Raw genomic sequence first — 10,934 nt, 5'->3', positions numbered from 1 at the left:
AAATCGAAAGATTAGATCACCGCGTGTGTGTCCTGCCTCCATTACCAAACAAACAATCCTATCAGGGCAGAACCTACCTCAAGGTCTGCCACTGCAAGTAAGAACTAGCAGGGCACTGCCAACAAGAGTTTGGGATATCAGAAGCCCAGTGAGTAATGATCCACATAAACCAAACATGGCCACTCTAAAGTAAATAAATAAGAACCTAAACTTGATTCTATTCATAATTTGAGCCCATGCATCCCTTCGACTAAAAAGCAGAGCACCACAGGTAATCATTTGTCAAAGATAACTTTCCTCCATAAGGGCATCCACAGTGCATTGTATCTTACTACTGTATCTAAAGCATTAAATGTCCTTTTAGATACAACTCCTCCAGTGCACCGTATCTTAGTCTTGTATCTAAAAGAGCCTTCATCTAATATGTTTTGGGATTAATCCTATAGCTTACCGTGTGGTCTACTAGTGGCAATACAAATATCACTCCAGTTTGCAAAAGCTTGAACCAAACTACACTTGAACTACTAACTGAATATGGGGTCAAATTTATAACTTGTGCATATAAATATTTTGGTATATCTTCAAACAACCTTTTGACGCCTGCACATGGATTGACAAGATAAAAAAAGTTAGAATCAGTCGCACAGAATACAGAAACTACCTATTCAGCACCTCTATTCCAGTAAAATTCGTACTACTGTTTACACTTGCCAATAGAGCTAACAGTATCCCAAAAAATCACCACATAATACCACGATCTGGTCGTTGTGAATTTGTGATCGGACTGTGAGCAATGCAGGGTTGTGGGAAGCAACAGTTTCGGCCGTGGCTGGGTGGCGAAGACGGAAGCATGGCGAAGGACCAGCAGATTCGTGGTTTCCACTACCATCGCTTCCAAGAGCGGATTATTATCGGACATGCAGATTCAGTCGAACTAGAAAGCCATAAACGCATGAACTAGGGAAAAACGCGATGAATTGAGCGGAGAGACTAGCTTGGATCTAGATTACTTTCTGCCACAAGACGTCAAGTACCCCAAGAATCGATTTTGCCCAAAAGAGCGGGTACTAGCAAAGAACAGGGATCGATCCACTTCCAGCTCCTTCGTCGGCCACAAGAAAAGCGCCAGAGAGAAACCAATGTCGACATGGATTCAAAGAAGAGGAAACCGCCGCCCGGAGAAGATAAGAGGGATTTGATCGCACACAAGGCGGGGAAAGGGCTGCACGGGATGGAGGGGCGCTTTAATTTGCATCGGTTACAACGCTAAGAGTCCTATCATCAATAGGATACGATGGTGCTCTCTCTCCTCCTTAATTATGCCTCCACGTCAGCTCTGTACACATACATACGTGGCATAACTTAGATACGGTACAGCGTGGAGCGTTGTGACCGCCCTAAATCCCCTCATATTAATACGTTAATCCTAACGAAACACAAGTTCTTTGATGTATTAGTTGAAATAATTCACTGTTAATTAAGTGTTTCTTACGTTGCATACAAGACGTTGCTGCACATTTTAACAGATTAGTTTCCCTGATTACAAACCAATCGTTTCCACATGAGAAATTTGTTTCGCAGCCTGTCCAAGCTTTGATTTCAGCTATAGTAGAAACCTTGAATGCAATTCCAAAGTAAATAATAGACGACAAGCAAGACCATTCCCTTCTCAGTATCATTCTTATGCTCAAAACCTGTCAGTTAATTTGGAACAATCACCAATTGGTAATATGTAAACTGTCATTGTGCCAATCGCAAGCAAGCTACACATAAGACGAAGTAAAAGGAGAGTAGATTGTATATGTGTATGTGAATAATGCACTTGAACAAATAGTGAGAGGGGAACAGTATCCTTAGAAGTGCTGTAACTTTTACGCGACTAAAGGTTGTACTATGCCGTGTGTACCGTAGCTGCTGACTTACCAGTGATCAGTCAACTCAACATACAAACTATTGTACAATAGAAATTGCCCCTAACCATGACAGATATCTATTAGCAATTCAAATCTATTTAAACTAACGCTAGATATTCTACATATCCTTGCAACCAGTAGTGGCAAATATCATGCTTCAGTTGACTATGAGATGGTTAAGCCACTATAACATGAGGTGGAGCTGAGGGCAGCCCCAGTGCAACATCAAGGTAAATGTTTGGGGTGAGCACATATTTAACAAAAGACCATTAGTGAGATATTTAGGGAAAATAAATAAAATCTCGCAGAAAATAGGTAAAGTGGGGGCAACATCCTTTTTTTTTGGCTTGACTTACCATCAATAGAAGAGACAACCAATATAAGTATGTAGAAAGATATTTTTAATTGTGAGAACGTAATTAAATATTCATGCAAGCTCCCCCCTCATATTTCCCTTAGAATAGTATATACAAAATTTAAATCTCACATTGACATGATAGATCTCACAAGCTATGTATACATTAGAAAATATTATTACTCCCTCGGATCAATAATAAGTGTTTCTTATGGGCCGGAGTATTACGTTTGGAAGCCTGGTTTTGTCCATGCAAATCTGTTGGATTCGGCATTTATACAGATATATATAAAATAAACATATAGGAAATTTTGCTACAGGATACTATTATTTTCAGGTGTTCGAGTCCGATTATGTTCTTTGTTACTACATTATAGTTTTGTTTCACATTTGTCAAACGACACCGCATAGAAAAATAATGAAAAGTTTGACACATTCTCTTTGGTGAATGACTGGAGGACAGAACTCTCAAAGCCATTACACATAATCTTGACTTTCACTGTGTAAAGTGGTAATTACCCCCTTTATATACTGACATTCATGTACAATAAAACCTCTACACTAGAAACCTCTATTAATTCTAGAGCTCCGTGCAATGATATTTAGGTATTAAAATAGACACAAGCAGTGGCGGAGGATGAAAAAATATTGAGGTAGGGCGAAATCTTAACATAAAAGATTGATGCAGAAAATCGAGTTTTACTACATATATGGCTTATTTATGATATGATTGAAACCTTATTTATAAAAAAGTATTGAGATGAAACCACTTAACTAATTAAAATTAATGTATCCATATATTTTGGAAACAGTGAACTAATTAAAAAAATAATCGATAGTCTACACTCTACATGCCCAGAACATGGTGCTCATCGTGCATATGCTTGTGTTTGTGGCTTTGGAAGAAACGAAAGAAGCCTAGTAACCAGGGCGCTCCTCCAACTCGGGCTCAACAGGCCCGGTTACAGCCCACTTCCTCACTTCCCCTTTCTTCTCCAAACGCCCTGGAACTAAGGAACAAACTAACGAACTTACGAAAAGATGACCGTACAGATGAACTGATCGATCGGATGCATACATATACTTGAGTTTTCGTCAAAAATCAAGATAGGGCGGCCGCCCTACCTCGCCCTACTGGGTTCTCTGCACCTGGACACAAGCACATACATATAGTTACAATTCAGCTAAGCTGACATAAATTAATCTAGGAAGACATGCAACCTTTTATTTTTCAAATACATAGTAATTTTTTTTAGTCAAAACATCTTATGGGTACATATCTTGAAAAGGAAATAACTATTGTACTTTCCTTACAAAATATTCTAAAAATGTAATGCATGTTTATTTCCAACCAAAGACATAGAATGAAATAATATACATTAACATCTAATATCATTTTTGTATGATTAAATTCACTAAGTGTCATAGAATGCTTGATATCATATATCAATATATTGAGTTCTAAATAAGTATAAATATTTAGTACAAATAAACAATATCATTTTATTTAATACTGCTATGAGTCAACTACTTATTAATCGGCTAAATCCAATACTTGAGAATTGTCGTCATGGTGAACAAACAGATGCCATAGATAGGCTTAAGTTGAGGCTGATGTGTCCCGAGGGATCCGGAGGAGTGGGAGATGAAGAACACACACGCGAGATGACACAAGGTTTACCCAGGTTCGAGACCCTCGTGAGGAGGTAACACCCCTACTCCTACTTGTCTGCGATGTATAAGCACACAACGACCTACAATGACGATGTTTTTTCTAAACTAAATCAACTAGAAAAACCATGTTTTAGTTTTGGTTCAGCCGCCAAGGATAGCGGTGGAGGATCAACAACCAGACTTGGAAGGTTGTAAGCAAATTAATTGCACCGAAAGTCAAATTATCCATGGCATGCATAAGTTCTATGTTTTCGAAACTCGAATAGAGTACATGCTCAAGGTGTACAAATACGAATAGTATCTTTGGCTCTTGGGTACCAGTGCTTCTGCTATTTAAAAAAATGGAAAATCATACATATTTATTTTCAAAAATTCTATAAATAAATCTAGACATAGTAAATGATGTGACCTACATGCGTGTAAAATTTTAATATGAAATTATTTATATTTTAGGCTACACAAAAAAGACAAATCTGTTGAAATTTGGAGATTTGAAATATGCATACCTAGATCCACACGTTTGTCATTTTTGTGTAGCCCTATATTTGAAACTGAAATTTGGCACATTTATGAAATAATTCATTGGCTACACCATGATTTTTTTCTAATTTTTTGAAATACATAAGTGTGATTTTTTATTTTTTTGAAACATTAGGAGCCAAAAATCTCTGTCCGAACAAATAAGGAAGGTCGGGATTTCTGACACTATCGTGGATGGCTTGAGCCACTCCCGCTCTGACATTATATCACGTTTGTACTGGCTCAAGGTGAACAAGTAAGGAAGACTGGCATTATTTTTCTGAAAAAATAAAAAGGAAGGTTGGCATGGTCCTCTTTGCTCGAGAAAGTTATCATGAAGTTTTGAAAAAACTCCAGATTGGAATGAGAACAACGGATGTATGAGCTCAAGCCCCATTCTATTTTTGAATTGAATAGCCACTTCCTCAAATGCATCAGGGGTCAAGTAGGTGTTTGGCCTATTTCCCACCCTCTCTTGCGTGAACTCGGTGAGAATCTTAGTGAGAATCTTGGTGTTCTCGTCGGTCCATTCATCATCAGCCATTCTTCACACTTGTCTACAAAGATGTATGTCACTTTTTGTATAGGTACACTACAATAATCATGGACACAAGAATCGTAGACATCAAAGTTGCAAACAACAAAGTACGTAAACAGAACAACTACCATACTACCAGACTGTCATGGTTCTTTCGGGAGGAGATGGGGGTAGAGAAGGGAAACGGTCGGAAGGAGCGATGATACGCACTAGGAAATAGAAGTGCACGGTTTGACCTCTCTGCGATGGCATACCAGCATAATATGAGTGAAATCCACCACGGATGAGCAAAAAGTTCGCACCGAGTTTTGTACACCGTTTTGGGCCAAATCTGAGTTAGCTTCTCAGATCTAGTATGTTCGGTGAACTTGTTACATAGATTTTCGGAAGCTGGAGGCTGGAGAGTAACCAAACACATCCTAATAAAGTAATGCACGCGGCGATTTGTCACAAAGTATGATTTTTTTAAACTAAATCAACTAGAAAAACCGTGTTTCAGTTTTGGTTGAGCGCCGAGGGTAGTGGTGGAGGATCAGTAGCCGGTCTTGGAAGGTTGTAAGCAAATTTAATTGCATTGAAAGACAAGCTTTTCATGACGTGCACAAATTCTCTGTTTTCGAAATTTGACTAGAGTACAGTCTCAAGGTGTACAAATAAGAGCATCTCTGGAAAACATGCCGGACATGGAAAACTCTGGATGTTTCCGGCAAATGACATTTTTGTGGCCCGAACAAAACTACAAAATGGCCCGGCCCAGATAGAAGTATCCAAGGTACCCGATAGCCACCCACCGTGCCGCTATATATCGCGTATTGAGGGCGATTAGGGTTAAGCGCCCCACTGCAATTTCTTGCCGCCACATTTCCTTTTCCACAACTCCATGGACAAATCAACGACGCCATGGCATTCGGAAGTGGACCTGGTCGCCGCCCGCGAAGCCCACCCACCGACACCGAGGCGGAGAGCCAACGTCTACAGCGGCGCCCCCGCGGAGTCCTCCGCCTGAGGATAACCTCCCCGGTGCGGAACGACTTCCCCGACGTAGAGGAAGCACGCGCGGAGGCCACTGGTCACCTCTTACTGTGCGGAGCCAATGGCGTGGGGGTGGGAAGTTCACGGGTGCCACCTTCCGCTCCGCCGCCCATGCAGCCGATCTCCCGCGGTGTCGATCCATGGCGCTCGCGCCAGGTGCGGGCCTGAGAAGCGCTCCCCCAAAGCAACCCACGAGCGTGGCAGCGGTCGCGGGCGGACCTGGTGCATGATGTCATGTACCCGGCACTCAAACGCAACTATGACGCGCTACAAGTCCTCATCGAGGCTCGGGATACGGCGCTGGCAAACCCTGGCGACGCCGAGTTGCAGCGCCAGGCGGAGGAGGCGAAGAAAGATCACGCGTTCCACCATAAGTGCCTGGAGAACCTCAACATCATGCACGAATTCGTGCATCCGCCGAATCACGACGGCGGCAACTATGGCGCCTAGTTTGTCCTGTCACCGCCAACGTCTCCGGCGTCGTCTGGGCAACCTATCAGGGTTAAGGCTAGGTCCGGTGACATTACAGTTTATCTTCGCATATGTAAGTTAATGGATCTGTGATGAGCTGATGCGAACTTCTAAATTTCTAGCTCGATCATTTATCGTTTGCATTTCTCACACAAATTTTTGTTCGAATTTGTAGTATGATTTCCAGTCGTGTTCTTTTCACTCGAGCCCTGGTACTGCATATCTGTATCCAACTCCCCCGATCCAAAATATCCTGGTTCGGATTATGGAGGATCTCCTAGAGATGCCCTAGTAAGGTTGAAATTTTCTAACATTATCGTGTATGACTGAGTCTGTGACATTGTATCAGGTGGGTACTAAGGTGAACAAATAAGGAAGGTTGGTATTTTCTTTCTGAAACAATAATAAGGAAGGTTGGCATCTTCTTTCTGAAACAATAATAAGGAAGGTTGGCATGGTCCATTTTTGCTCGAGAAAATAATCGTGAAGTTCTTAGAAAACTCCAACTGGAACAACGGACGAAGGAGATTTTTGAATTGAATAGCCACCTCCTCAAATGCATTATTAGGGGTCAAGTAGGCGTTTGGCCTATTTCCCATCCTCTCTTGCGTGAACTCGGTGAGAATCTTAGTGAGAATCTTGGTGTTCTCATCGGTCCATTCATCAACCATTCTTCACACTTGTCTACAAAGATGTATGCCACTTTTTGTATAAGTACACTACAATAATCACGGACATAAGCATGGTAGACATCAAAGTTGCAAACAACAAAGTACATAAACATAACAACTACCATACTACCAGACTGTCGTATGGTTCTTTCGGGAGGAGGTGGGGGTAAAGAAGGGAAACAGTCGGAAGGAGCAAGGATAGGATACGCACTCGAAATAGAAGTGCATGGTTCGACCTCTCACTTGGCGATGGCATACCGGCGTAATATGAGTGAAATCTACCACGTCCAGATCCACGGATGAGCAAAAAGCTTGCACCGAGTTTTGTACACCGTTTTTGGTCCAATTTGAGTTAGCTTCTCAGACCTGGTATGTTCGGTCAACTTGTTACATAGATTTTTGGAAGCTGGAGACTGGAGAGTAACCAAACGCATCCTAATAATAAAGTAATGCACGCGGCGATTTGTCACAAAGTATGAATGTTTTTTCTAAAACTAAACCAACTAGAAAAACCCTGTTTTAGTTTTGGTAGAGCGGCCGAGGGTAATGGTGGAGGGTCACTAGCCGGTCTTGGAAAGTTGTAAGCAAATTTAATTGCATTCAAAGACAACCTATTCATGACGTGCACAAATTTTCTGTTTTCGAAATTTGACTAGAGTACAGGCTCAAGGTGCAAAAATAAGAGCATCTCAGGCAGATTCCGGAAAACAGGCCGGGCATGGAAAACTCCGGATGTTTCCAGCGAATGGCGTTTTTGTGGCCCGAACAAAAACTGGAAAATGGCCCGGCCCGGATAGAAGTATCCAAGGTACCTGATAGCCGCCCACCACGCCCCTATATATCGCGTATCGAGGGCGATTAGGGTTCGTATCCCCGAGCACCCCGCCGCAATTTCTCGCCGCCACATTTCCTTTTCCACAACTCCAAGGTCAAATCAACGACGCCATGGCGTTCAGAAGTGGATCTGGTCGCCGCCCGCGAAGCCCACCCACCGACACCAAGGCAGAGAGCCATCGTCTACAACACCGCCCACGCGGAGTCCTCCGCCTGAGGATAACCTCCCCAGCGCGGAACGACTTCCCAGACGTAGAGGAAGCGCGTGCGAAGGTCACTGGTCACCTCTTACCATGCGGAGCCAATGGCGTGGGGGCGGGAAGCTCGCGGGTGCCGCCTCCCGCTCCGCCGCCCATCCAGCCGATCTCCCGTTGTGATGATCCATGGCTCTCGCGCCAGGTGCGGGCCCAAGAAGCGCTCCCCCAAAGCAACCCACGAGCGTGGCAACGTTCACGAGCGGATCTGGTGTACGATGTCATGTTCCCGGCGCTCAAACGCAGCTATGACGCGTTGCAAGTCTTCGTCAAGGCTCGGGATATGGCGATGGCAAACCCTGGCGACACCGAGTTGCAGCGCCGGGCGGAGGAGGCGAAGGAGGAGCACGCTTTCCACCATAAGTGCCTGGAGAACCTCAACATCATGCACGAATTCGCGTATCCGCCGAATCACGACTCCGACAACTATGTCTGCCGGGCAACCTATTAGGGTTAGGGGTAGGTCCGTCGGCAATAAAGTTGAACTTTCCATATGTAATGGCTCTGTGATGAACTGATGCCAACTTCTAAATTTCTTGCTCGACCGTTTGTCTTATGCGTTTCTCGCAGAATTTTTTGTTTGAATTCGTAGCATGAGTTTGAGTATCTGTTTTTTTCACTCGTACTTCATATCTCGTATGTACTCCCCTGCTCCAAAATATTTGAATTTGGGTTATGGGGGATCAACTAGAGATGTTCTAAGAGCATGTCTAACAGGCCCCTTATAACCCGCCCACCCCGTAAAATTCCGGCGGGATACGGGGAAGGCGTGGTTTGGGCCGTCTAGCAGGCCCCGTATTCGGGCCGGCCCATTTCGGCGGAATACGGGGCCTAGGAAATCCGCACCGCCGCCCCCTACTTATACCGGGCGAAGGTGCGAGTGAGGGGTTAACCCCTCACTCACAGCCCTAGCTCCGCCGTGCGCCGCCGCCTCCCCAGTTAGCTCCGGCGAGAAATCCCGCCCACCCTAGCTCCGCATTTCAACCGCCGGTCGGCATGTACGCACGTCGCCGCAGTACCGCCTCTCCGGCGAGCGGATCGAAGCGATCCCGCTCGCCGGACACCGTCGAGGAGGCGTGGCGTCTCCAATGCAAGTTCCGCCGCCGGGAGCCGCCGTGCGGCCTGCAGGTACGCCGACGCCCTGTACGTCCTGCCGAAGCTCCGTGAGTTCGCGCCGGGCGGGCTCTGGTACAAGGAGGATCCGCGGCTCAAGCCGATGAGCGGCCCCGACTTCGACATGTGGCGCGCCGAGTGGGAGCGCAACCGCCGGGCGAAGGCGGCATGGGACGCGCGCATCGGGAGCACCAGCGGCGGAGGAGCTCCGCTCGCCGGCGAGGAGGAAGAGGAGGAGGAGGAAGACCCCCTCTTCTTGCAGGCGATAGAAGCGTCCCTCAAGGACGACGCCGACAAGAAGAGGGCGGAGGAAGAAGAGAAGGCAGCGGCCATCGCCGCCGTGAAGGAGGCGCAGGCGCGGGAGGCGAAGGCGGACGCGTACATCGTCGACCTCTCCGACTAGAAGTCGCGTGATACGTCTCCGACGTATCGGTAATTTCTTATGTTCCATGCTACATTATTGATGATATCTACATGTTTTATACACATTATATGTCGTATTTACGCATTTTCTGGAACTAACCTATTAACAAGATGCCGAAGAGCCAGTTGCTGTTTTCTGCTGTTTTTGGTTTCAGAAATCCTAGTAAGGAAATATTCTCGGAATTGGACGAAATCAACGCCCAGGGTCCTATTTTTGCACGAAGCTTCCAGAAGACCGAGGGGGAAAGGAAGTGGGGCCATGAGGCGCCGCCACACTAGGGCGGCGCGGCCCAGGCCCTGGCCGCGCCGGCCTGGTGTGTGGGGCCCTCGTGTGGCCCCCCGCGTTGCCCTTCCGCCTACTTAAAGTCTTCGTCGCGAAACCCTCTGTACCGAGAGCCACGATACGGAAAACCCACCGAGACGCCGCCGCGAATCCCATCTCGGGGGATTCGAGGAGATCGCCTCCGGCACCCTGCCGGAGAGGGGAATCATCTCCCGGAGGACTCTTCATCGCCATGATCGCCTCCGGAGTGATGAGTGAGTAGTTCACCCCCGGACTATGGGTCCATAGCAGTAGCTAGATGGTCGTCTTCTCCTTATGTGCTTCATTGTTGGATCTTGTGAGCTGCCTAACATGATCAAGATCATCTATCTGTAATACTATATGTTGTGTTTGTCGGGATCCGATAGATAGAGAATACTATGTTATGGTGATTATCAATCTATTATTTATGTGTTGTTTATGATCTTGCATGCTCTCCGTTATTAGTAGAGGCTCTGGCCAAGTTTTTGCTCTTAACTCCAAGAGGGAGTATTTATGCTCGATAGTGGGTTCATGCCTCCATTGATACCTGGGACAGTGACAAAAAGTTCTAAGGTTGTGGATGTGCTGTTGCCACTAGGGATAAAACATTGATGCTATGTCTAAGGATGTAGTTGTTGATTACATTACGCACCATACTTAATGCAATTGTCTGTTGCTTGCAACTTAATACCGGAAGGGGTTCGGATGATAACCTGAAGGTGGACTTTTTAGGCATAGATGCATGCTGGATGGCGGTCTATGTACTTTGTCGTAATGCCCTGATTAAATCTCACTATATTTATCATATCATGTATATGCATTGTTATGCCCTT

Source organism: Lolium rigidum, chromosome 6 (genome assembly GCF_022539505.1).
Source record: "Lolium rigidum isolate FL_2022 chromosome 6, APGP_CSIRO_Lrig_0.1, whole genome shotgun sequence".
In the NCBI taxonomy this organism is placed as follows: domain Eukaryota; kingdom Viridiplantae; phylum Streptophyta; class Magnoliopsida; order Poales; family Poaceae; genus Lolium; species Lolium rigidum.
This window is presented reverse-complemented; position numbering follows the sequence as displayed.